Source organism: Alexandromys fortis, unplaced genomic scaffold (genome assembly GCF_014885135.2).
Source record: "Alexandromys fortis isolate MF-2015 unplaced genomic scaffold, M_Fortis_MF-2015_v1.1 scaffold_133, whole genome shotgun sequence".
Taxonomy (NCBI): Eukaryota; Metazoa; Chordata; class Mammalia; order Rodentia; family Cricetidae; genus Alexandromys; species Alexandromys fortis.
Window position 1 is genome coordinate 4,778,794 of NW_026068030.1, and position 26,705 is coordinate 4,805,498.

Genomic DNA, 26,705 nt, shown 5'->3' on the forward strand with positions numbered 1-26,705 from the left:
TATCAGGTGAAGCAGTTTTCTTTATTAGTTAACCAATGAAAGCAACAGATAAGATACAAGACCCACCTCCATCAGACTGGAGCCCGTGAGAGATGGGGAGTGAACTCGGGGGCACTAAACACTTATATTTAAGGCCAAACCCATTGGAGGAAACCCTCAAAGTTGATGCATGCAACTCTTATCTTGAGGTGGGAAATCACAGGAACTCATACAGAACGAGACTGACGGCACCAGATTAGAGAGTATGAAGAGGAGGTAAACTGTTATCTTTGAACACACAGGAATTCAGTTTAAAATGAAAGCCAAAACATACACGGGACAAATCTACATTTTTAATCTTCACCTTTATCATGTCTACAAAAGAAGTTACTAAATAAATACATCTAAGTTTCTTTAGACTGAGTTATTGAGGGGTTGCTCAAGACAAACGAAAATGACATAATTTGGGATATACATATAAAAACACTTCTAACAATATTTAATAGATGACAAAAAGCTCAATAAAAGGACTAAGCACAGCAGCACACCAGTGGGCCATTCCTTTGGAAAGGCTCTGAAGCTGTGCACGCGGGATCGGCAGGTCGGCTGAGTGGTACATTAGCATCTGCAGTGTTCTAGTTTGCTCAAAACAGAAAGTTACACCAAAGACATCTTTAGCCCAGATGATGGGCTAACTGAAAATCTTTCCTTGCTTGTTCTGGGAATCAGATGGGCAGATCTGAACCTGGATTTTAAAACAGCCGCCTCTAAGTAGGTGTGGGGGGTCAATCTACCGTTCGCTAGCTTTCACCTGTGGCTGGGGGGGGGGGAGTTATCAAATTTACAATTGAATATTACAAACACAAGAGCTGATTTCTAACGGACGAGATTATTCTAGATGTAAAAACAACATTGTTTCATGCCATCCCAGCTTGGAATCGCAAACTCCAGTTGAGTCCAAAATTGAAACCTCACGGAGATTTTAATCTTTTTTATTTTTTTTGGACCTAGAGAGGGAAGGAAGCCTACCTTAGTTTGGAGAAAATATTAAAGAGGGAGATAAACACAGAGACACACACACCACACACGGTATGTGGGCAAGCTGGTACTTTCGGCAGGGGGATCCCCAAGGCCTACAAGTAGGAAGGGGGTCGGAGAGGCACGTTTTTCTGGAGTCTGCGCTGATTTGGGGGCTGCCTGCCCATCTGACTTTCTCATCTGGCGGTCGGGATATTGCCTCTGGTTCACCTCCAGGACCGGTGGTGTTGCGGTCCATGTCAGCTCCCGGGAGAAGTGCGCAGCTGAGGGGCAGGGGGCGTCGGAGCCCCTCTCCCACAGCTGCTTCCGGAAGTTTCTGTGGCCAGAGCCCCCAACCTCAGCTCAGCCCCCACGAGGAGTCCGAAGTGGCGGGAAGCCGAGACTTGAGAGGCCGCCCCGACGCGAGGGCGGCGGGAAAACCTGGCGGAGGATCCGGAGCGTCCGGCAGTGCCCGGCTCAGCGTTCGGGAAGTAGGGGCCATGGGTCGCAGGTAGAAATGCCCACACCAAGCGGGGCCTCGCCACGGAGGGGCGGCCAGGGCCTGCGGGCGGGCCGTTTCGGTGCCCCTCCCGCGCCGCCGCTGGCCGGGCGATGGCGGCGACGGTTTCTCGGCTCCCCCGCCCCCGACGCCGATGGCGGCGCGTTCCGGCCCTCCCTCCCCCACAGCTTCGCCCCGCGGTCGACAGAGCCGGTGAAGCCGGGAGGGCGGGGAGCGGCGGAGGGACGGCGAGAGGGCGGAGGTTGCGTGGTGCAGGCGGCGGCGGCGGCGGGAGGAGGAGGGCCGGCAGGCGGGCAGGGGAGGGAGGAGGAGCGGGCGCCGTGTCGCACGCAGCTCCAGGCGGGGCAGCCCGGGCGCTGAGGGACGCGGCCAGACCTCGGCGGGCCCCGCGAGCACTACACGCCGTCGCCCGAGCGTCGGGGGGCGCCCGGAGATGCGGGTGAGTAGCGGCTCGGGCCGCGGCGGCGGGAGGCAGCGCAGGCCCCCGGCGGAGCCGCGGCGTCGCAGTGACTCGGGCCGCGGCGGCCGAGCCCGGGCTGCCGGCGAGGCCTGAGGCGCCGCGCCGCGCCGCGCCGCGGCCAGGCGGAATGGCGGCCGGGCCAGGGAAGTCGTGGGCGGAGGACGCCGAGGGCGGAGCGGAGCCGGCAGGCCCGGCCTGAGTCACCCGGCCGGCCGGGCTCGGCCTGGGCCAGGACTCGCAGGGCCAGGCCCCGGCTACGCACTGGGAAAAAGCCGGACTCGGCGCGGCCTGTGGCGCCGGCCTCCGCACCTCACGCGCCACCCACCCCTCCCTTCCCCTCGGTCCTGCGGGTTCCGCTCGGCCGGGGCGCCTGTGAACCCGGGGACTCGTGCTCTCGGAGAACCGGGGGCTCGCATTGTTGCGACGGTGCGGGGCATGATTATTGGGTAACAGTGGTGCCCGGGGCTCCGTTCTCTCCGTGAGCGTGGCCGGGCAGGCGCGCAGGGATGCGGTGTGCTTCTCCAAACGCACGGAGCCCCGGGGCGTCCGCCAGCCCTCTCGAGTCGGGCTGGGCCCAGCGCGGCGGCCTCGGCGCGCCCCCGGGCCCGGCGGGAGCGCGCGCTCTGACCCCAAAGGTAACCGGGCGCCAGGCCAGGAGGACCAAGTCGGGGTCCCGTGGCCCGTGGACTCGCGCTCCTCTATTCTTAAGTCCCGCGTGGCCCTGAAAGCCCCCTCTTCCTGTCACCTGTGCACCGTGAGACACACGAGCTAATTCAGAAAGCAAGGAACGCACGCACACTCATTCCTTGAGCCTAATCTCCGAAGTTAAGGGAGCCAAAATGATTCCCCTTCCCGACGAGGTCACTGTCGGGGCTTGTAGAGTTAGTTCGCAGTCGTTGGGGGTCTGTGGTAAGGGCACAGACTGAAACGCAGTCAAGTTGTTCAAGCGGTTTTAGTTGCTCTGTGTGTACTTACTCTTTGCTAAAGCTAAGTGTGGAATAAATGATCACTGTTTTAGAAAGGCGCTTATTGGGGTGACAGAAGAGGAACCAACCTTTTTACTTTAAGTTTCTAGGACCTAAACCTAACACATTGAAGAAGCGAGTGTAGTTTAAGAAAATAAGGATATGAGGGGTTTTTTTTCTCTGTTTGAAAAGGTTTCAAGCAGTTATTTAATTTTTACTTAAAACCTGTATTTATTGCTTCCCATAGTAAGTTGAAAAAGTTACATCTCATTTTAAAATCTGAGTATGCAAACACAAAACTGGCTTGTTTTATCTTCTATTATCCCCATTTTTGGAGGTTTTAGGGGAGCACTTACAAAACCTGGGAGAAAAGGCTGAAGTACTTTCTAAAAATGTTAACCTCTTCCCTTTTCCCCTCATTGGTATCTTCTTTTAAAAAAGCCAACCAACTTTAGATGTGCTAGGATGGATGCTTCAGTTTGTAAAATGTGTCTTTCCTGAGCCTGGTAGGTGTGGCCCGAATTCCTACATGCTGCATACATTTGAGCTGATTTGGCCAGGTGTCTTTAGACACTGTAGAGTGTTGTTCTCAGGAACTCCTCCTCCTTGTTGCTCTATTTAATTTTGCCAGTGCCAGCTTATTTCCCATACATTTTGACTATGAGATCATTGAAGACAAGGGAATAAGTCCTTTGTTTCCCTCAAATAACATAGAACATGATTTTGGTGGTACCTTGAATAAATATTTTGAACTAACTAAATAATCCTAGGGTTTTACCACTCCCCCTAATTTTGGCTGCAGAAAACAGCCTGCAGAAAATGACTGCTGTTGAGCTGGGTAAGAGGGCAAACTTGATTCTTATGTTGCCTGCCCCTTTAGAATGGAATTGTCGTCTTTGGGTCTCCCTCCACCTCCATAGCTAGGGGTAAAATGTTGAGGGTTTCTTTAGTTGTGGAAATCCAGATAGTGTGAAATAAATCTAGTTCAAGGGGTCAATATTTAGACTTTTTTTGTTACTAATTGAAACAAACTTGTTTTTATCTCTTTGCCTTTGATGTAGAGCAGGTTAGTATTTAAGGCTGTTTCCTACTGGGAAGATAGGTCAGCCCAGTTGTACCAAAAGTTTCTGTGCATGCACCCCAGGGCACATGTGGAAGCCAGAAGATGGACTTCAGTAGTCTGTTCTGTATCTTTTGGGCCCCAGAGACCAAACTCAATTCCTTAGTCTTGGCAGCAAGTACCTAAGGTGGTTTTTAAGTGATATCATCTAAGTTTTCTTTAATCCCTTAAACTATGTGAATTCCAGGAGAATGTCATAACTTTTAAGCACAAGCAGTGGGCATTGGAGAACTACCTTGTAGAACATAACATACCATTTGTGTATGACCACCAGAGTTATAAAAAAGCCAGGTTTGATTGTATTTACTTTCTCCTTTGGGAAGCCTGGACAGAGGAAGGGTACTCTGCTCTCCGCTTTCACTCACGCTTCAGCTTGATTGCAGTTCTGTTCCGTTTGGTGATCTCCGTGTCTTTCTTTTCCTTCTGACCACTTGTCAGCTCGGCATCTCCATCTCAGGAAAGCTGCCATGCTGTCTAGGAGCTTTCCCTGGTCCTCGTGATGTCCTGTCTATGGTATTATCTCAATGCTTACCCTTCTGATGGTGGTTTCTTCCACTAACCTGACCTTTACCCAGGGACAGGGTGGAACACATCTGACCCTAGTACCTAGCACAATGCTCATGCCAATATTCATGTACATCCTTCCATTTCTGCAAAGCCCTGTGAAGTGTAAGTACTGACGTTTAACCTTCCTTGTAGAAAAAAGGTTCCTGGACCGAGTAGTTTCTATCAAGGCTAAGAAGATGTAATGCCCCACCCAGGTGGGAGGTTAGAGCAAGATGGTAATCCCGGAGTTTACCATTACTTTTTAACCAAGGGCTCACCCTGAAAGTCTGATGTATATGAAATAGAGGAAGATTAGTAGAGACTAAAGTGAGAGCATCTTTAAGTGTTGATGTCTGACCTTTACAACAAAATGTATCATACATAACAATGGTTGGCTCCCAGGAGTGAGTTTATTCTTCCTGGTCCTTCAGAAAACACTGGAGAGTACTTAGGCACGGCTGGTGTAGGCAGGGGCAGTTGTGGGACTTCGGGGCTGTTGTAAGTTGGTGTTATGTTCTGAAATTCTTAACCAGTAAATAAGCTACATTTTTTTAAAAGGCCTGTGTCAGAAAATACTTTAGAAAACAGGCTGTCAATTTAACTCTGTATAAAGTATGTGCTGGTATAAGTAATTAAAGTTGTAAAATGGTGATTTTAGGTGAACTTGTGTGCTTTTAAAATATTTTTTAGAAAAAAAATTAATAACCAAAAAATAACAATTTCAAGTCTCAGGTGGAGAAACTTAAATAATACCATAATACCAAAAATACAGACTTTAAAGAAGATAGTACAATTACTTTGGAATTATAAAACTTCCTTATGATAAACAGAGTAAACGGCAAATCACAAACAAAAATGTTTTTATGAGCAAATTTATTTTTTAGACTATCAAAGAGAGCTTGTAAACTAATGGGAAAGAAAGATTTCTTCACATGGGAAAAAAAAGACAAACTAGGGTAGAAAACCAAGAAGTCTTCCGCTTCACCAGCAGTGTTCCCAGAAGTGGGCATCTGAGCTGTTTTCAAATAAGCCACTTCTGTTGAGAAGGTGGAGAAGTATGCCTACTTGTTGATAGAAAGAGTATAAGTAAATATAATTTAAAATATTTTTTCCTGTATGGATGTTTGCAGGCATATATGTGTATGTGCCATATGTGTGCCTGGTGCCCAGAGAGCAGACCTGGTGACCACAGAGGCTAGAAGAGAGCACTGGATCTCCTAGAACTGGTTACAAGCCACTGTGTTGGTGCTGGAAACTGATCCTGACAGCTCAGGAAATGCTCTTAACTGCTGAGCCATCTCTTCAGCCCCAACTAAATACAGTTTTTCAAGAACAAGCCGTGTAACAGGAACTTTTGAAATGATGTATAATTTGATATAACTTGCCTAATCTTAAGTTTTTTATTCATATAAAAAGTGGTAATAGGGGGCTGGAGAGATGGCTCAGTGGTTAAGAGCTTTGCCTGCTCTTCCAAAGGTCCTGAGTTCAATTCCCAGCAACCACATGGTGGCTCACAACCATCCGTAAAGAGATCTGGCGCCCTCTTCTGGCCGTCAGGCATACACACAGACAGAATATTGTATACATAATAAATAAATAAATATTTTTAAAAAAAAAGTGGTAATAGACTAATGACCCCCCCCATGTGACTTAATGTGTGCGCGCGCAGACACACACACACACACACACACACACACACACACACACACGGAAAGAGTTTCTCCGTGTAGCTTTTGACTGTCATGGAAGTTGTTCTGTAGACCAGGCTGGCCTAGAACTCATAGAGATCTGCCTGCCTCTGCCTCTCAAGTGCTAGAATTATAGGTGTGTGCCACCACTGCCTGGCTTAATGCCTTCTTAATTGTGCATTCATTTTCAGTTTGGGGTTATTGTGGATAACTATTTGAGTATGGTTAAGGTAAATCTTTGCATTTTTGTAATACTGTATTGAGTATTAAATTGCAAAAATAATAAAAATTTGTAATGTATAGAGCTTGTTGTGTGAGTGTATGTATTTTTGGAAGATAACTGCACGTTAAAGATAATAGTGATTATCATTAAGAAGTGGTTCATTTTAGTTTTTTGTGCTAATTTTTATAGTGCAAATAGACAGCTAAAAATGTAATATAGTGGATTGGTTCTTCTTTGGAATCTTTTGGGGCCAAGGTGCTGGGAATGGAACCCAGGAGAGCCTCAAACTCTGTATGCTAAGCAAGTCCTCCACCACTGAGTTTCGTTCCCAGCACAGTGAGATAATTTTCAAAAGCATAAATCTTAAGAAAATAGTAATTGAAGAACCACTGCCAAGGAAGATCATTTTGCTTATTCAGTGCAGAAATGAGTTGGTATTTGAGTTCCCTGCCCCTCCTTTCCATGCGTTAATGAGTAGGTTAATGAGTAGCCTGATTCTTTGGTCAGGTTCTGTCGTTTGTTCTCATTCATTCCCTTGTCTCATCATCCTTCACATGCTCCAGGTCCCTTCCATTAAACTGTCTTAGTCTCATGAAGCTCACCGTGTTTTGATATCTTACTGTTTATTTAAGAGCCTTCATAGCGAATGTTTCCTTTTCTTTATTTCCCTTTTTTTTCTAAAAAAAAGTGTGTGTGTCTACACAAGTATGTACATAGGCATGCGGTAGCCTATGTGGAAGTCAGGACAAACTTGTAGCACTCAGTTCTTTTCTTCTACCTTGTGGGTTCTTGCAATCAAGCTCCAGTCACCAGACCTGGAGGCAGCTGCCTTTCTCTGCTGAGCCATCTGGACAGCTAGCTGAGTTTTCCTTTTTCTTGGTGATAACTGAACATTCCATCCTGTTTTGCTTAGTTCATAACTCCTAATAATAGTAGATACATTTTAAGTTGAATGTTGAAACTATAATACCTTCATGTATAGTAATGAACCTAACTAAAAATTAGGAAAAATTACTTGACACAGTTTATGCTTTGGAAAACTGAAAGTTTTGTTTTTATCAGTTATCTAAAAAAAATACTCTAAATTAGAAATAATTGTGGGGATTAAGAGAAGATAGGTACACAGAAATGTGCATAAATGCATAGAAACTCTCACCAGGTATCAAGGGGGAAACTAAAATAGTTATTTGTACCTGAGAGACATCTTAAACTCACAACGTGCAGAAAAGGTGAGAACTTAGATCTTCCTGCCTGGGAGTTGGAAAGAGGCTTGCTCTGGTCAGTCTAGAAGGAAAGGTTTGGAATCCTGCATGAGCTTGAGGTTGATGAGCCGTGGGGCAGACAGACTCCTAAGTCCTAAATGGAATCTTAGGAATGGGTGCAGATGCCAGGTTTACCTTTGGGAAGTGTAAGAATGGTTTGGGAGAGAGACCAAAGGGAGTAGAGGATGACAGACTCCTTCCATCTTAAAGATTAAAAGTCTTTAAGTGCTTTACTTACAGGTTAATGTTACAGGAACACTGGTGTTCAGCACTAAGTTTGTGCCAAAGACTTGCTGAATATGTACTTTTTGACTTACTGGTTGCCGCTTCTCAGCTTTCTCCTTCTTGCAGATGCCTTACATGGAAGAAGTCCATCTTTGCTGTCCTGGTTAAAACTAGACTTTGGCACATCTCACAGAAATGATGCTATTCATCAGCTAGTCTACTGAAATTCAACTTGAATGCTTCTTATGTGATAGGATGCTTTGGGTATAATTGATTTGGCTATTTGCATTATTTGAGAAGGGTTAGGAGGTATGGCTTTGTTGGAGTAGGTATGGCCTTGGAGGAAGTGTGTTGCTACTGGGAGTAAGCTATAAGGTTTCAAAAAGCCCACACTAAGACCAGGCGCTCTTGCTCTGTCTGTCTCTCTCTGTTTCTGTCTCTTGTCTGTCTGTGGATCAAGATGTAGCTCTTAGGTATTTCTGCCATACCACTCCTGCCTTCTACCATGCTCCCTGACATAATGATAAATGGACTAAACCTCTGAAACTGTAAGCAAGCCCCCTGGTTAAAGGCTTTATAGTGTAAGAGTTGCCTTTGTCATGGTGACTCTTCACAGCAATAAAACAGTGACTAAGACAATATATGTCTACCATGTATATATATGCCTGGTGTTAGAGGAGGCCAGGAGAGCGTGTCAGATTCCCTGGAACTGGAGTTAACAGCTGTTTGTGAGCCACCATGTGAGTGCTGGGGACTGGGCTTGAGTCCTGGAAGAGCAACAAATCCTCTTAACTGCTGAGCCATCTCTTCAGCCCCTTTTGTTTTTAATTTATGAGATCGCTTTGGCTGTTCCAAAGTTGTGATTTATTTCGATCCTAATATTTATAATGAATAGACTCATTCTACCTATTAACTGTTTTTCAGAATTAAAAAAAATTCTTCTGTGTGAGTGTCTGTCTGCATACACAAGGACATAGCACACATGTAAAGGTTAGAGGACAACTTCGAGGAGTTGGTTTTCTCTTGTGGACTTGAAGATCTAACTCAGATCATCAGGCAAGTGTCTTCCTCTGCTGAGACATCTCACCAGCCCCTCATATGTAAAATTATAGTGCTGTTAAAACTATGAGAGAAGCCGGGCGGTGGTGGTGCACACTTTTAATCCCAGCCCTCGGGAGGCAGAGGCAGGCGGATCTCTGTCAGTTTGAGGCCAGCCTGGTCTACAAGAGCCAGTTCTAGGACAGGCTCCAAATCTACAGAGAAACCCTGTCTCGGGGAAAAAAAAAAAAAAAAAAAGGCTATGGGAGAAAATCTGGATTTTGTAATTTGTAATTTCAGTGTTCCTTAACTTAAAAAATGTATTTTTACCTGAAAGCATAAATAATGGCTTTCAAAATAAGCTACTTGAAGATAAGCTTAGAAATCTTTCTTGCAATACCCAAATAAATGAAGCAAGTTATGTAACAGTAAAATTATGACACCATGGTAGTTTTGTTGTTAGGTGTATTGGGGTCTTGGATATGGTAGGCAAATGGCTATTGAGCTGTAATTTATCTCCAGCCCTTTTAGATTTTTTTTTCGTTCTGTTTTGACAAGATCTTTAGAAGTTGTCTGGGTTGGCCTTGAACTGTCTCTGCAGCTTAGGTTAGCCTTAGATTTGGGAACTTTTGCCTGGCTGCCTTAGTAGCTGGAATTATAGGTCTGTGTTATTAGTTCCAATCATCAGCGTTTTGTTTTGAGGCTGCATACACTAAACAAGTGCAGCAGTGAGGACAGTGTGTGGCTCTGTACAACACCAGTTGTACAACTTACACCATCTGGTGTAAGGATAGACGTTATGAACATCTCTGCATGGAGGGTGTGCTTATTAAAATACAGACAGCAGGGTTTAGTGGTTTTTAGTACTGGGGATTGAATGTAGGGCCAGACTCAATTATTGCAGGTAAGCTGCTAATGTGTCTGTCTCTTCTGCCCCTTAATACTTCTTGTAATGGCAGCCTCTGGAGAGCCGTAGGTGGGAGGGGCATTGGAGCCCAGGAGGATAGGTCAACCTGGGTCCAGATGTGAAGGCAAAAGCTAGAAACCCTAGTAACCACTCTTATATTTTGAAAAAAAAAAAGCAAGTTATGCAAGCTGAAAATGATTTTATTATTGAGAAGAAAGTCACACATCTTGATTGGGAGCAGTCAGTTCAAGAAAAATCTCCAGCATGTACAAAGTGCTGGAGGCTTATCTGTTTGAAAACCGTCTTCTAAGGGGAAGTTAATATTGCGGGATGTGAGAGATCATCCAAAAGCATGTGGATGGCATAAGAGGAACCCCTAAGGTTGGCCTCTAGAATGTACATACATGTGCACACATGCTTGCACATGAATGCATACACCTACACATGGACGGGATGACTTTTTGGAAATGTAGCATGACCATATGCCCAGAACAGGGATGGCAACAGGAGGTGACATGGAGCTTACTCTGAACTCTTGGGTGCTTCCAGGATTTCTCTTCATGTCGAGGATCTCATGAGAATGGAGCATGCACTTAACCCCTCATTTCTTTGTTTGAGGTCAGTACAGTAGTAAATTGTCTTTAAATCAAACAGTGTAAAACTCTGGGACTGGTTGAAGATCTAGAACCTCTGCTACACAGCAGGCCAGTGTAGGAAGATCGTGGATCAGGTTAGCCCTGACAACCTAGTGACCTGCCTCAAAGTGAAAAATAAGGATGCAGCCGTGTGATACAGTGCTTGCCTAGTGTTCATGACCCCCCCCAAAAAAAAAAAACATGAAAGAATTTAAATAAAAGAAGTGCATGTTTCTCTTCAGCTAATTTATGTAGTAGAGTAGGAGGAAGTATGCTTGAATGTTAGCTTAACTAAGGAGATCCCTAATGAGTTTTCAACTCAGGGCATCTGAGTTATTTTAGCAGAATAGAAGAAAGGAGAGGGGATGTTCTGTCTTTAATTGAAAATCCTGATGAGGTGATAAATAGCTAGCTGCATGTCCTCATGATGTGCCACTTTCAGACTCTTATTGAGCAGGTAGTTTTTCAGGCCTTAGTACTCACTGACCACAGGACAAAGTGGTCACTGTGCACATGAAACATGGAAATTGACTGAGTAGGACTATGGGAGCTATGAGTTGAAGTAGATTTCATGGCCTCAGTCATGGCATACTACATCTTAGCCAAAGCAGTTCTCATGCACAAGCCTCAGAGAGGGAAAGAAACAAGGGACCATTATCATACACTTGCTGGGAACACTTTGGTGTGAGTTTGGGGGCACTACTGCCTTTGTATCATCATATCAGAGGTATTGGGAAATTTACAGGCAGGATTTATTACTTCATTTTGACTGGAAAACTAGTATTGTCTCTCTATAGACAACGAAAGAGGCTCAGCAGTGACGAGATCTCTAGTGAGTTGTGGAGTGAGGATTTCAAGTACCAAAATGCTTACATGTTTGCCTCAAAATATCCTTGTAGTGTTTCTATAGTACAGCAAGCATCTGAAATGCTTAAAATCAGGAACTTTTTGAGGACCAGCTCAATACTCCAAGTGGGAAATTCCACACCAAATTTTATGTGACTTGCCACTGTCGAAAAATGCTCAATGAGTTTACCTTCATTTCAGCCTCTGTTTTGTAAAGTATGTGTAGAACATAAATGAAGTTGATGTTTAGATTTGAATTGCATATCCAAGATATCTTATATGCTTATGACATTCCAAAGTCTCGAAGAGAAAAAAAACTCTTCTGGTTCTGAGCATTTGGATAAGGAATACTCCATCTGTAGTACATACCTTGTTAGGTCCTATGAAGTTCATTTGTTTTCTTTGTTAGTCTTTAAAAAATAGTCCCAGTTGCTATTTACTAAATTGATTTCCTGATCTATACAGGAATAATGGATTATATCTTAGTTTGAACAACATGTATGCTATAGGTGGATGATGGGGAAAAATACAATTCCATTTTTCCTTATTTTAAAGGAAAATGCTTAGCAACAAAATACATAAGATTACCAGTATATATTTTTGAAGAAATAAGATTCAACTAGATTATTAAGGGAAAGTATTGTCCTGAAACTGAAAATTGGAATTTAGTTCTTAGTAGTTAAAACTAGACTATTTGGGGGCTGATGAGATAGATGTCTTAGCACAGGTAAAAGTGCCTGCAACCAAGCCTGACCACCTGAGGTTGAATGCACAAGTGGAAGAGGAGAACCAACACCTGCAGACTGTCCTTTGACCTTCTACCCCCACCTCTGTCTCTCAAGCTTCCTTCACCTCACAAGTAAATAAATATAATTTTTAAAAAAAAACTAGATTTTAAACTAGATTTTGACAAACAGGTCAGTTCTATATGACACCTTTGGAGTCTCATGTGCTTATATTTCCTGGCAAATTTTCAAGTTTTCTAAGTGTTCATGATATCCTCCTGGAGTCATAATAATTAAAGTAGAAAAGGTACAGAGGTTGGCTGAGCTAAACTTCAGTATGAAGTAATTTTAGTACTTTTAATGCTTTATAGATATTTAGGCTTAATAGAGATAGTCTTCTAATAATTGTTCTGGTACCAGTTCTAAGAGAACAAAAATTATTTACTAATTGCTAGATGTTCATTCCTATGAGAAAATTCTATACTTTGATATCTGAGATTTCCTGTAGTTGAAAACATATGTTTGAGAGAATGACTGTAAATATTTATATTCTACAATCAGAATAAGAACAAGAATGACAAAAGGAGAAGGCTGCTGAATTCATTTTGTAAAAATTTGAGGATCTGGTTCCCGAGCTTAGCTAGCTTTCAGAGAGTGGTGGGAGCAGGTCGGAACTGTGAAGTTCAAAATATAAATGTTTACTCGTGACCTCCACCAGGATTGGGAGTCATGGTCTTCTTTCTTAACTTATAACATCAGTTTTATAGTTTGTACAGCTTGTTTAAATAACTAACTTTCTCCCGAAATTTTAAATGGTTTATTTTTATGAGTACTTGCGCACGTGTGTATGTGTGTGTTATGTGTGCTAAGATGGCAGTGGCCAGAAGAAAGCGATGAATCCCCTGGAACTGGGGTTACAAGATTGTGAGTCGGGATGTGGGTGCTGAACATGGTCCTCTGCAAAGTGTCTGCAGAGTCATTTGTGTTGTCACAGGATGCAGAGTGCGTGGCTAACCAGTGTTGCTAGAACATCTGCATTGTGCCAGATGCTGTTGAGTGCTGAAGATTGAGCTGTCAACAGCCATAGAACCATGGGCCTGTGGATCAGTGGTTTTGCTCTTGAAATCTCTAAGAGGGTGAGATTTTCTGTTTACAGATAGTCATTATATATACACATGTCAAATTGATGTTTCTATGATCACCATAGAAACAAATCTCTGGCACATCTCTGAGGAATTATCTAGAGTAGGTTGGGATGGGCAGTACCATTCCTCCAGCTAGAATCCTGAACTCAGTAAAAAGAAAAAAGCTACCTGAGCATAGTCTTTCATCAGCTTCTGCTTCCTGACTGTGGATACAATGTGGCCAGCTGCCTTACACTCCTGCCACCATACCTTCCCTTTCACGATGGTCTGCACCCTTAAAGTGATACGAAATAAAGCCTTCCTCCCTTAAGTTCTATTGTCAGGGTATTTTATTGCAGCAATAGAAAAAGTAAATATACATTTTCCATTTTTATAATAACAGTTATAAATGTAAAACCTACTTAATAAATCACTGATTACCCAAATAGCAATGACTCTTAAGAAAGCCTAATTTCAAATTAAGTAAAGAAAATAAGTATAACATTTAATATTAAATGGTATCTTTTGATTACTAGTGTTTTCTGTTTTGTTGTCTATAAGTATGTTTCACAAGTGCAGTATACAAATCAACAATGAACTTCTAGTCTCCTTTTTAAGGAAAGTTTTGCAAATACTACACAAATAAGTTCATTATCCTAGACTTGCCCTTGTTTTTAATGGATTGTAACCCTTTTCTAGTAAATGCATATGATTTCAAAGCTCATGGGTTTTAAGGAACATCTTCTGCCACTCTGGGTTTTAGAAGGAAGAACGCAGTCATTTACTGGGAGGGGTCCTACTATGTCCCAGCTATATTTCCACCTAGAGTGTCTTAATCCTTACAAAAGTTCTGGGAATCTGGTGTTTCACTTCCCTCCTTTACCTTGTTGAGGTGAAACTTTTTTATATTTATGACATACAGTAAGATAGCTGTTCTTTACCTTTTTGGTAGCAGGGTTGGAGGCCAGGGCCTAGACCTGAGCTCTTACTGCTGAGATACTAGACTTCTGGTCCCCTAAATGCTATTAGATGATGAGATCAAACTATAAACAATTTCAATAACCTCACATATTTATCCTTTTGCAATTCAGGATTTCTTATTAGCATTTCTCTTTTTCTTTTACTTTCCGGCATGTATACAATATGTTATTAACTCTAGGAACTGTACTGTGTAGTGGCTCTCCAGAGCTTATGCATCTGATAAAACTAAACTGAATCCTCTGAACAATGCTCCCCCTGCCCTGTATTTATTTTAACATGAATGAACACAGTTCAGACTGTCAGTATGGAACGGGTCAGTCAGTTGGGTGCTGTTGACTTCTAGGTGAATGCGCTAGTCACAAGCTAGTCACACTTCATGTTTTGCTTTGTTCATTTTTTCTAGGCAGCAATTGGTTTGTTTATTGAATGTCATCTGGTGAGCTGAGTTGGGGGTCATAGTGTTGAGGTCGCCAAAAGGACTTGTTTAAAGGAGTAGAAGGCAGAGACACAAGCATGCTGCAGCAGACGGTGGTCTGCTTTGTATCTGGTTGTGAATCCATGGTCACATAATTCAATCTGAGACATGCGGAAAAGGTGGATTATGTTTTTAAGTAAGGTATGTGATTTAATTTTGGTAACTGAGGCATGATAGTTGTCGTATCTGCCCAGACATTTGTAAGTTAGCCTTGCATTCTAGCTTCAGAACTTAACTCATTCTAGTGTAATGGGGAGTGGGGAAAAGCTCTCCCAGCTCAGGTGTCCTGGGGATGCAGCTGTGACAGCAGGATCAGGAAAGGCAGTGCCTGTGTTTGTTAGCAACAGAGTCTGCCATCTCTTCTCAACATTGTTTTGAGTGCGCTGGTTTCCTTCCTTCCCCGTCTAGCAGAGACCCCTGCCTGCCCCATGGTGTCGGGGGTACAAAGCACTCTACCACTGGCTCTTCATCTGCAGCAATATTTTTTAAGATTCCCAATCTCTACACACTGAAAGTGACTTTCAGAATAGATCTTTTCATTGATAGCCTTTTTGCTCTTGCGCTCATCACATTAACTCTTCTCCTTTGGTCTGTATTTTGGGTTTTCTGTGTCTCAGTGGCTGTTATAAGTGCCAGTCCCCAGCTCTCCTTTTTTATACTTTGAGGATATTATCCAGGCTGATACCTGTACTTGTATACAGTGCCTGCTTATTTCTTGAGGTGTGGTTTCCTTTGAGCTTGAGTTTTGTGTTCTATTCTTTTACATTTACTTAATATTAATGTTTATCAGGGGGCGGGCATGCACATCATAACACACTGGAGGTCAGAGGGCAGCTTTCAGGAATTGGTTCTCTCCTGTCATCATAAGAGCACAGGTGGTCAAATTTAGGTAATCATGCTTACGCTAAGACCTTTACCCACTGAGCTGTCTCACTGGCTGAGGTTTATAATTTTAAAAGCTGTCCACCTGGGCATTTTCATTTTTGTGGTTTTTTTTTTTCAAAGTTAACATATGTAAAATTAAGCCCTCTTCTCTCCCTTCTCGAGTCATGCTCCTTCACATAACTTATTAGCCATATGTCGTTGTATCAGACTGCTTTACTTTTGAGGTTTTTTTTTTTTTTTTTTTTTTTTTTTTGGTTTTCGAGACAGGGTTTCTCTTTGGCTTTGGAGCCTGTCCTGGAACTAGCTCTTGTAGACCAGGCTGGCCTCAAACTCACAGAGATCCTCCTGCCTCTGCCTCCCAAGTGCTGGGATTAAAGGCGTGAGCCACCACCACCCGGCTTACTTTTGAGGTCTTATAGCATAAAAACTTTTAAGTGTTGAATTTAGTACCTAAGTTTCACAGAAACCTGCTGATAGGTGTCTAACTGATCATTTAGCTTGTCTAGTTGTGAAATAACACACTTTTGAACTCCATCTTTGTTTATAATATGTTGTTAGGTGATTGCCTGAACAGGGAACCATTGGCTGAGATCATACAGGCAGCTGTTTTTATCGCTCTTACAATATACATTTTAATTTAATTTTTAAAATTTATGTGTATAGGTGTTTTGCCTCTATGTGTGTTCACCACAGTTGTGCCTGGTGCTTGAGGAGGTTAGAGAGGGTGTTGGGTCCCCTGGGACTGAAGTTTTACATAGTTATGAGCTACTATATGGGTTCTGGAAATGAAACTCGGGTCCTATGAAAGAACAGTCAGTACTCTTAACTACTGAACTATCTCTCCAGTCCAATTTTTGTGTTTTGGTTTTGTTTTATTTTTGGACCATGAGGATGTTCAAATTTAACAGACCTGTCCATCTGAGGCTTAACATTTACTTCCCATTTAAAAGCTAATGAGTGGATTCTTAACTACTGTAATCTCAGGAGTGGTGGGTATAAATGGTGCTGGCAGTAACTGTCACCGGACAATGAAAATCACTGCAATTTCTTTGCCTGTCTCCCTCTCTCTCCCTCCCTCCCTCCCACCCTCCCTCCCTCCCTCCCTCCCTCCTTCCCTCCCTTTCCTTAATTTCTTTCATTCTTTTTTGTTTGTTTTTTTTGTTTTCAAACAGGGTTTCTCTCTAGTTGGCCGTCCTGGAGCTCACTCTATAGACCAGGCTTCAAACTCACAGAGATCCGCCTGCCTCTGTGTCCTGAGTTCTGGGGTTAAAGGCGTGCGCCATCACTACCACCTGACTTACTGAAGAAGAGCACTAGAAAATGCTCTGGTCTATTGCTAGCATTCATGATCAGGGGATTGTCACATTTCAGACAGGCTAGTGAAAATAAAGATGTCATTTCCTTTCATCATTCACAGTGTCCCTAGATTTATCTGTCCATGTATGAGTGTGCGAGGGTGCAAGTGTGTTCATATGGAAGTCAGAGGATTGCTTTCAGGGGTCAGTTCTCTCTTTCCCGGAACTGCCATCAGGATCAGGCTTTCCCATAAGCACTTTACCACTGAACTCCTTCATCAGCCTAATTAGCCTAATGCCCCTGAGTGCTACCCACAGAGCCCATGGAGGTCTCTCACTTCACCTAGCTTCCCTCCAGTGCCCTTCCTTCTTTGAAGGTAGCTATTTCTTATTTTTAATTTACCTTCCTGAAAACAAATATACTTAATGTCTGTTGATATTTGCTCTTCCCATACACAGATGATCTCCTGCTTTGACCAGCTAATGTCTACTGAGAAATCCTGTGTGGTCAGTACCCAGAGGCCCTCCTCATTCCTTTGCATAATTGCACAGGCCACCAAGGTGTGGACATACCAAACTGAGGTCGTCTTGTCCTCTGTTGGTGGATTTTTTTGACCAGTATTTTGCAGTGACCAAACTTGAATTTACAACTTCTTGTGACTTTGGCCTATTTATTTGTGGGAAAGATTCTAGAAGTGGACTTCAGGGTGGAAGGGTAAATGTTTCTATTTCTAGGGGGGGAAAGCCAACTTGTATCAATGAACAGTTCTATGAGTTATAACTAGGTTGATTTTTTTTAAAAGATTTTTATTTCAAATTTTGTGTATATAGGGAGAGGTATGTGCACGTGTGTGCATACAGGTTGCTGCCAAATCCAGAAAAGACATTGTCATATCTGGAGTTTAAGTTACAAGTAGTTGTGAGCTGCCTGACATTTGTGCTGGGAACTCTGGTCCTCTGCAAGAGCCCTAAATATTCCTAACAGCGGAGCCCTCTTTCCAGCTCCTTGAATTTTAATAATGTTATTGTCTGTCCTTGAATGGAGGTTTGCAAGTACAAATCTGAGGCAGCTGTTGCCCTCTTTCCCTCTTTGTGGCACTCCTACACAGTCGGGTCATTGACCATAATTCTTACTTTGAATTGTTTTTCTCATCTGGCTTTGTTTTCCATTGTTGTTGTGGGTATTGAGCCATTCATTATCTCGGTTCTCTTGTTCAAGTTCCTATTAGGACGCTGCTTGTGTCCTCCTCAGGGTAAAGTTCACACGTTGCCAGACTAACATTTATAAACTCAGGTTAGTAGAACTCTTTTCTGCTCATAGCAACAGACTAAAGGCCTGTGTACACTTGGCACAAATGTGCCCTCCCTGCCTCTCAAGCTTTTTGTACACATTTGTCCCTCAATCTTGCCTGCTTTTGGGCAGTTGGGGGGGGGGCGTTTGATACAGGGTTTCTCTGTAGCTTTGGAGCCTGTCCTGGAACTACCTCTTCTAGACTAGGCTGGCCTCGAACTGACAGAGATCTGCCTGCCTCTGCTGGGATTAAAGACATGCGCCACCACCGCCTGGTTAACCTTGCTGCTATATCCCATTTGTACTTCTGCTGTTGAGATATTGATCACCCTTGCTGAAAGATAAAAATCATTGTTTAAAAGCCTTTTTCTTGATCATTGTGGCCATCATTATGGCCAGGCAAGACTTGTTTCCCTTCTGAACTTGTGTCTCCATTATTATCTATGTCTTTATTAGTAAGATGATAACTTATACACATATATATACCCGTGCTTTGAAATCGTATTTTTTTTCTGTTTATGTATTTTCCTGTTTACATAGGGCAGGGATCAACATCTCTGCTGATAGGGTAAGCTTTAAATTAGAGTGTTAAGTAATGTCACTAATCCTAATGTTAGTTTAAAAGCACACACACACACACACACACACATATATGTGTGTGTATATATATATATGTGTATATATATATATATATATATATATATATATAGAGAGAGAGAGAGAGAGAGAGAGAGAGAGAGAGAGAGAACTCAAGTCATCTTCTGGCAATGTTTTCGTACCTATGAATGAACTAAATGAAATGCATAAAAATTTAAAATTAACATGTTTAAGTGCGGTCGTTCCCCATCCATCTTTGCCTGACCCCCACCACATAGGATTTTTTTTTAAGTGTATGAGTGTTTTTTTCTGTATGTATGCTTGGTACCCAAGGATGCTGGAAGAGGGCACTGAATGCCTTGGAACTAGAGTTAAGGATGGTTGTGAGAGCCATGTGGGTGCTGAGACCTAATCTCAGGTCCTATAGTTGAGTAGCCAGTGCTCTTATCTGCTGAGCCATCTCTCTAGTCCCCTTTCCCTTTAAATGGCTTTGTTTAGGTGTTATATATCTTAAAATACACTTGTTTAAATTTACAAATAATTTAGCTCTAGGAAAGTTAGAGTTATGCATACATATCCAGTTCAGAATGTTTCTACAGCCTATAAGATTTCCTGTGCTTATTTGTAGTCATTCCCACCCTGCTCTAGGCAACCACTAATCTATTTCTGTCTAGGGATGCTTCTTCTGGGCATTTCATACAATACAAAAATTACTTGTGTGATGTGTGGTGTTTTGTACCTAGCACCCACTTGATTGATATATTTTTAGGGTTCATCTGTGTTGTATTAGTACTTTATTTTTTTAAAAAAAAAAAAAGTTTACGTGTGGGTGTTTTGCTTGTATTTATGTGTGTGTACCACATATATTACATTGTCCCTGGAGGCCAGAACGGGACATTGGATCACTTGGAACTGGAATTACAGGTAGTTGTGAGCTGCTCTGTGGATGCCAAGAACCAAACCTGAGTCCTCTTGCAAGAGCAGCAGGTGCTGTTAACCACTGAGCCATTTCTCCAGCCCCTAGTACTTCATGTTTTTACATTATTAGTAATATTTAATAGTAGAGCTGCCTTGTATTTTGCTCATTATTTACTTGTTGATCAATGGTCATTTGAATTGTTAGACTTTTTAGACTTTTTGGCTTTACAAATAATGTGCCACAGACATTGGTATAAATATTTTTGTGTATTTTTTTTAATTGGGGCTAGATAACTTACTGGAATTGATGAACCACATGCTAAATTTGCTTTAACTAACTTAAGTTCTATAGATATTTGCTGACTTGGAAAGAGATATAAATACTTCTTATGATATTCCTGGGACTTGAGGAGTTGATTTTGGTTTTTCAGGAAGCAAACTTTATTCTCCTTTGGACACATATTTGTTTCTTCTCTCAGAGCCATTGACTTAAAACCTTGAAATGGCCTAAAGAAGTATAGATAAGCTTGACTAATATCTGTAGTAAACCTTTATTAGGAATTTAATTAAAAATTAGATGTGCTGGGGATAATATGTAGCATTCTACCATTGAACCACAGTGTCAGTCCTGATTTAATTTTCATGTGTTTCTTGTCAAATCAGTTTGAATAGAAGTTCCTTTCACTTTGTGTTTAAAAGAGATAATCTAAATTTTAAGTGAGTTTTGTGAGCCTTAAATTTCAGTACTAAAATTATGTAGCTTTGCATAAAATAGTAAATGTTATGTACAAAAAGAATGCTGATTTTTGAATATACAGGTTATATTTACAACATACCAGTTTCTTTTTGGTGTGCTTACATGGATTTACAAAAATGGTGAAAATTAGAAATAACTTATTAATGAAGATTCAAACAGAAGCTGTGTGTAGGTTTCAATGTACCAGTGAAAGTCAAGGTTGTACAATTACTAGCTCTTTCTGACCTCACTTGGCAGCAGCAAGTAGAGTTGTCATCACACCTGCACCATGAAGCTTTTCAGCTGTCTTTTGCATGGTTCTTTTGGGAGCACCTGCTGTAATATTGAATTTAGAGGAACTCTTTGAGGAAGTGGAATAAGAGGCCCCACCTTCCTAAGGAAACAACTTGTGACAGGATAGAAAATAGATTACAGAATTTCAAGTCTTAAGTTGAAATCCTTCCCACTCAGTAATACTGAGTTTGGACAAAATATGTAATGTCTCTGAGCCTGTTTCTTTGTTTTCAAGGTGGAGATAGTGCCATGCAGAGAATAGTTATTTAAGGATTAAGTTAGCTGAAGCAGCTTCTGTCAGAGCAAGTATGGTGACGCACAGCTGCAAACCCTGCTGCTCAGGAGGCTCTTGAGTATGGGGCAACACAGCAAGACCCTGCCTCTGAAACAAAACAAAAAGTGCTGTTTGGGTCAGTCTAGTGTAATGCCCTATAGTGAATATTAGTTCATTTCCTTCTGTGGTTGATAAGTGGACATGGGACAGTTCTTTTTTTTTTTTCCATTTTATTATTTTATTGAGAATAAGAAGAAAAAAAAAAGATTCCGCCTCCTCCCAGCCTCCCATTTCCCTCCCCCTCCCCCCACTCTTCTCCCCGTCCCCCCTCTCTTCTCCCCCTCCCTCTCCTATCCAAAGAGCAGACATGGTTCCCTGCCCTGTGGAAAGTCCAAGGTCCTCCCCCCTCCCTCCATGTCTAGGAAGGTGAGCATCCAAACTGGCTAGGCTCCCACCAAGCCAGAACATGAAGTAGGATCAAAACCCCTTGCCATTGACCTTGGCTTCTCATCAGTCCTCATTGTTCGCCATGATCAGAGAGTCCGGTTTTATCCCATGCTGTTCGACATGGGACAGTTCTACTTGTTGGAATGGTATATCAAAAGCAGGCTATAGAAAATCACTGGGATTAATTAATTAATTTAACAAAATGTGTGTGTGTGTGTGTGTGTGTGTGTGTGTGTGTGTGTGTGTGTGTGTGTACTAGAGAGATTTCCTGGAGCAGCAGTGTGGAAAATGACTAGAAGGACAAGGTTGGTGACAGTGAGAGCAGTGAAGACCTTTTAATGGTGCTGACCCAGATGGAGATAATGTCCAGTCTCTACTAGTCCTGGATATAAAGAGACTGACTGGATTTAAGAAATAATGGCAAAGTTAAAATTAATAAAACTGATTTTTTTTTTTTTTTTTTTTTGTGGTTTGGATAAGAGCAAGAGGAATCAAAGCCATTTCTCTTACCAAGGTGGGAAATAAAGGATATTTGTTTGAAAGTGGAGAGATGAGTCATGAGGCTAGATTTGGCTTGTAAAAGAAACCCTTCCTTCTCAGGGTCCAGGGAGAAAATGAAGGGTGTGATGTGTAAGTACTTTAAGGAGAAACTGGTGCTCTCCCAGTTTTGAGCTAAGGAAAAGTCAGGTAGAAGAAGACCCATCAAAAAGAAGGAAGGAAAGGCTCTTAGGAAGTTTCAGATAGGACTTTTGTAGTGAAATTGCCTGCATTTTTGTTTGTCCTGAGACTGGGATACTAAGTATAATGGTGACCAACTCTTTGACAGAGGAGTTTCAAGGTAGACCTCTTTTAAGCTGTGTCTGAGTTATTGCTGGTTGCTTTGGGCCAAATAGAGAACTGTTGTAGTGATATTTTGTTTATGTTTTAACAAAAAGCTTGCTTGAATATCAGAGTGCAGAGCTAAGCCACTAGAGACCAGAGAGTAGTCGCACACACCTTTAATCCCAGGACACTGGAGATAGAGGCAGAGGGATCTGGACTACACAAGATTGAATCTGTCTGCAAAAGAAGCAGAGCTCACACAAAGGTGATCCCAGAATTTGGGGTCACACGCCTTTAATCCCAGCACTAAGGAGGTGGAGACAGGAGAGATATGGCTGGGCGGAGAGAGGAATATAAGGGGAAGGAGATAGTCTTAAGGTTTGGAGAGCATAGCATTCTAAAGTCACACAGAGGACAGGATCGCTCCTTTGTTTGTCTGAGCATTGGTAGAGGTGAGAACTCTCTAGTGGCTTGGCTGCTTTGTTATTCTGATCTTCAGCTTGATTCCCAATATCTGCTACAGGGTTTTTCTTATTGTGCTACAAGCTGTCAGTAAAAAGTAGAGTGCAGATGTTTGAAAATTTTGTAGTTTTTTCAAAAAAGAAGTGACGATAAATAGAGGCCAAAGGAAAATGTGATGTTAAAAGTAAGCTAAGAACTTCACATGGCACAGTAGGAAAAATACTTTGCAAGCATAAGAATTAGCTAGATACCTACTACCCATCACAGACTCAAGGGTGAATTTGGTTGCCTTTCCCTTGAGAAGAATACTAACAGGGGAACCCTGCTTCCACAGGGACACTTTAGAATTTCCCCAGGACTCACCTCACCGTTACTCTAAGGCCAGTGTGACTTTTATCTTGAAGGCCTCAGTCTGCTGCTTGAGCTGACAGACTTTGACTGCAAGGTGTGGGCTTTTCAGACATGGAAAATGCCCTGGAGTATGAGATCTTAGAGAACTCACCTAGACCTCAAAGTAAAGCTTGGAAGGCCAGGTGACCAATGACAGAATGAGAAGACCCTTCAGTTAGCTCCTGCAATGCATAAAACTTGCAGGTGAGATCTAACCTGCTGAAGATGCCAGGCACCTGGAACATTTCAAGGAAAGCTGTAGGCTGCAGTCAGATAAAAACCAGACTAACAGGTCAGGTGGCCTGCAATAGGAAGGTCATCCAGACACAGCTGCTGAAACCCTTTGACACAGGACACCCCTAGATACTGCATGTGGCTCAGATTTGCTTCCTCTTGTCTTATCCTTTTCTATGTCTCCATTTCTTGCCTGGAGTGTTCTGTGCCATTGTATCCTAGAATTGTATGACTTGGTTTTGATTTTTAGGTTTTCAGGGATTCACAGTTGCATTTGTCTTGAGGGTCAGAGGAGTCTTTGAACTTGGACTTTGAATAGTGTTGGAACTGTGAACGCTTTTGGATAATCTTGGAGAAGGACTGAATGCATTTTGCATTATGAGATGAGTTTGAGTGTTTTGCGTGCCAGAGATGGACTGTCTCACTGTTCTAATTTAGGGAGATAGTTTTGGGTGTCAGGTTGATAAGGAGTAGTCAGTCATGTGATGGCTGATCTTGATTGTCAGCTTAATTGGGTTGAGAAGTACCTGACACATTAGTAAAATACACTTCTGTATCTTTGAGGGCTTTTCCAGGAGAATTATGCAAGGGGAGACGACCACTCCTGAAGGTGATCAGCATTCAGCCACATTTACCTGCCGTGATGCCTGATGGATCCCTGAAGCTGACTAGCACGAATTCTTTTTCTTTTAAATTATGTCAGGTATTTTGTCATAGGAATGAAATAAGTAACTAATTCATTAGCTATCCCATAGCTTATTTGTGAATTCTGCTTGTCCTCCCCAAAGTCTGTTGTACACATGCAGGAGTTTCTAGGTCTGAATAATTTTACTGTACATTTCATAAGTATGTGCCACACTGTAAGGAAAAGTGAAGACTGGAAGCTGTTGTAATTCACAGGCTTCATGTGCCAGTGGCCACAACTGGTTCTGCCATCTGTCTCTGTCCTTAGTTGGTGATCTTTTATGCCTTTGTTGCCTGTCAGGAATATGTGACCTGTGCATCGTCCAGGAATTGGAAGGAGCCTGTATGGCTGGGGCTCCTAGAGAACACTGAAGTAGTCAGGGAACCCTTAGCTGCCTTAGTTGGCATCAGTTCCCTCATTGGCAACTTAATCTTCAGGCTACTTGGACCACACGCCCAAATTGTGAAGTAGTGGATCAGCAAGTGCTGTGTTCTCTAGAGCTTGGGGAACTTTTGTCACTGTGACTCGATTTTCTAAGTAGTCTTGTTAAGATTTTGTTGAAATTAACTGAGTTTTGGAACATTTTCTAGCCTTCTGGTTGTGGCTAAGTTAAGAAACTTTTTACTTATTAGTTGAAACTGAGTTCTGTCTTAGAAAATCTGCTGAAAATTTCAGGGTTTTTTTTTGATGGCTTAGTTATAAGATGGTAAACTAGTATATTTCTGAAAAATCAGCAGTGACAATAACCAGTCATTTATGGATACCAATATTCTGCTTTACTGCTCTAGTTTTACAGTCAGTTCATCTCCCCAGCGTTGGGTGCTGTGAAGGCAAATTAAGCACACACACTTGTGTATTTGCACACACGTGACCTAGACTGGCAAACTGAAGCCTCATCTTCTCCAGGCTATTGGAGTGGTTGGTGGACAACCCTAACTTGCTGAGGTGTCCTGTGTGGAGGGACTGCTCAGAGATATTGAATATAGGATCGGCTTTAGCTACAAGCTGCCTGCCCTGCGTGTCCTGGTCCCTGCAAGTTTGGACAGAGTTTGCTCCTTGGTTGACCTTGAGTTTTATGGTCTGAATCACAAATAACTTCTTAGCCCAGTTGACTTTCTGCTTTTTATTTCACAAATGCCTATAACTTATGAAAACTGTTCTGCCTACACTGTGGACTGTACCAGCTTGCAATCTGCCCTTCAGACATTTCTGCAGTGTGCTTTTGTTTAACAGTTCCATTCATACTTAGGTTTGGATTCCTCTGTCATATTAGTTACAACATGCTGGTGTGAGGCCCTCTGGAGGATATATAAAATGTAAGATAAGTTTGTTCTTTAAAGTTGCCCATTTATATATGTAGTACTGACTTGGAAATCCTTGAGATTATTTTTGAGTTTTAGATACTCGGTATGGTTAACCAGAGAAACAGGAGCAGGTGGTTAGAAATTAAGGCACAGTATACAAAAAGGGGACAGTAAAAAACACTGCATAGGGTATGTGTGTGGCAAGCATATTGCTTATGCTGGGATGGAAAATGTGGTTGCATATGCAAGTGTATAGAAGATGTCAGAGGACAGCTTGCGGGACCATGTGGTCCTGGAGATTGACCATTTATTAGGAATTAGGATGACAGTTTCAGGCTCTGCTGCTTTGAAAAGGGACAATGGCCTGATCCAAGTGGACAGATGTGTGAGAGTCCAGTTTAGAGAAATGGTGATGATCACTGGAGGAGGAAACAACAGAGAACTAATCGATGTGACAGGTCCTTGACAGCATCAATAACACTCTGTTATCAGAATCCTCCCAAGAGTCCTGAACGGTGGATACGGCTTCACCATGTTCTGAGTTGGGCTAGATTCAGGTGGTAGAGAATAGTTTCCTCCATTGCTGGTAGCAATCAGAAACAACTGCATTGTTGATTCTAGTTTTGATGAATTTAAGTTCCCCATGGGGAATGAGGAAAGAAGTGATGGGGGAGGTATGTGTAAAGTTGATGCTCGTAGGTGGCAGCACCAGCCCAAATGCTGATTATTATCAAGTAGGGTGTTACTGTGATTCCACCAAGGTGAATAAAAGGAAGGTTGAAACTATGTAGGAAACATTTGCTGAGTTGTTGCTTTCTTTATATTTAAAGGAGTCTTATATTGCATTGGTTATAATTCACATTTGGACATGTTTGGATGTATGAAATAAAGTACTTTTAAGGTAGAAATGATGGTTTGGTTTCATAAAATATTTAGTGCTATTATAATTATATTATAATTATATAATATATTATAATTATAAATGTTAGAAATAATTGAAGTTTCAGTAGTCAAAACTTAATCCATATGCACTACCTGGAAGGCCTTAAACGGGCCTTGTATTGTGTGGAGCTTCATGATGTTGATCAGGAAATACGGTGTGCCGAATGACTTGAGGTATCTCAGGCTTTGATTTGTAGAATGGCAGCCTGTGCTGTATTTCGTGAAGCCATTAAAAGAGCTCAATGTTTTTTAGCATTTGCACTTAGAAGTACTTTTTGAAACCTCTACATTTTAATGTTGTGTGCATAAACAATTCTAAAGTATGTGTGCATTGTGAAGTACCAATTAAATACAGTGTGGTATTCTATAAGGTCCTTGAGCCTTACAGATTGT

The 26,705-nt window shown here is 42.2% G+C and overlaps 1 protein-coding gene across 3 annotated transcripts in view; it reads left to right on the plus strand.

Moving 5' to 3' along the window:
• The first annotated feature begins 414 nt into the window (after window positions 1-414).
• The window catches only part of Cul1 (cullin 1), a 67,365-nt gene continuing 41,074 nt past the window's right edge, over window positions 415-26,705 (plus strand). The window contains exon 1 of one of the 3 annotated variants that reach the window (XM_050164406.1): window positions 415-1,507. The gene's annotated coding sequence lies outside the window, so the exon portion shown is untranslated. Of the gene's footprint in view, window positions 1,508-1,781; window positions 1,956-23,945; window positions 24,085-26,705 lie in introns of those variants that run through there. The other 2 variants (XM_050164404.1, XM_050164405.1) reach the window with 2 other exon arrangements.